Raw genomic sequence first — 1144 nt, forward strand, 5'->3', positions numbered from 1 at the left:
ATACACATACACATAGAGAGAGAGAGAGAGAGAGGGAGAGACAGAGGGAGACAGAGAGAGAGAGAGAGAGAGAGAGAGAGAGAGAGAGAGAGAGAAATATTTAGCCACGATAGTATAGCAACTACCACAGCAGGAGAAACTAGAAACTCCTATTCAAATTGAGCCTTTAAATTAAAAATTTAAAGAACAAGAAGTTAGCCAGCAAAATAGGCAGAAAAATTACCTCTCACAATCTCACTGCTGTTCAAGTTAATTTTGTAAAACAGCCTGAAGTCTCATAAAGTTTTCACCTTCCTCAAGGAGACAAGTGAAGGAAAGCCCATTAATTTTAAAGTATAAGTTATTAAAGAGAAGCAAGTGCAAACGGCAATCGGGTCCATATGCTAAAATGCAAATTAGGAAACTTAGAAACTAGAATTTAAGATCAGAGAAGGAACTCTAGAGAGACACTGTCAGAAAGAGATGTAGTGAGTTATTTCTGAGGAATTCACTGGGAATAAGGCACAGGGAAGCAAAGATATACAAATATGAATATGCAGTATCAAGAACTGGGGAGAATAGGCCACAAATATATATTTTATGAGTTCTTAAAGACCATCAAAGAACCAATAAGGAGAAAGAAAAGAAACAAGACTCGCTAAAAATTTTAAATGAAGAAACATTTTTAGCTTAAAAGTATATCTTAAATCCCTTTCATGTTAATTGAATATAAATTGGATCCATTTCTAAGCCCAAGAGAAAGAGGAAGTTTAAAAGTTATCGAAGGAAAAGTGTTAGATTTCGAACAGAAGTGAAACATTATCAACAGCAAACTACTCATGTAGTGAAAGAGACTGAAAGATGGAGCAAAGGGGAGAAAGAAGTATGGGCTTAGGAACCCCAAGAGCAAGTTCTCAACACAAAGGAGATTTATTTACCTGGGAGGGACAGAGGGCAGCGAGAAGGGACAAAACAGGAGATCGAGGATGAGGGAGAAGAGGGAGGACAAAGGAGAGGGAGGAAGGGTATTTGTCTCAGAGTGGGGCCAAGGACTGCCTCTGGATAGACAGCACATAGAAAAATGTTGGTTTATGCCGGGCGGTGGTGGCGCACGCCTTTAATCCCAGCACTTGGGAGGCAGAGGCAGGTGGATTTCTGAGTTCGA

The sequence above is a fragment of the Mus caroli genome, chromosome 12 (genome assembly GCF_900094665.2).
Source record: "Mus caroli chromosome 12, CAROLI_EIJ_v1.1, whole genome shotgun sequence".
Lineage (NCBI taxonomy): Eukaryota > Metazoa > Chordata > Mammalia > Rodentia > Muridae > Mus > Mus caroli.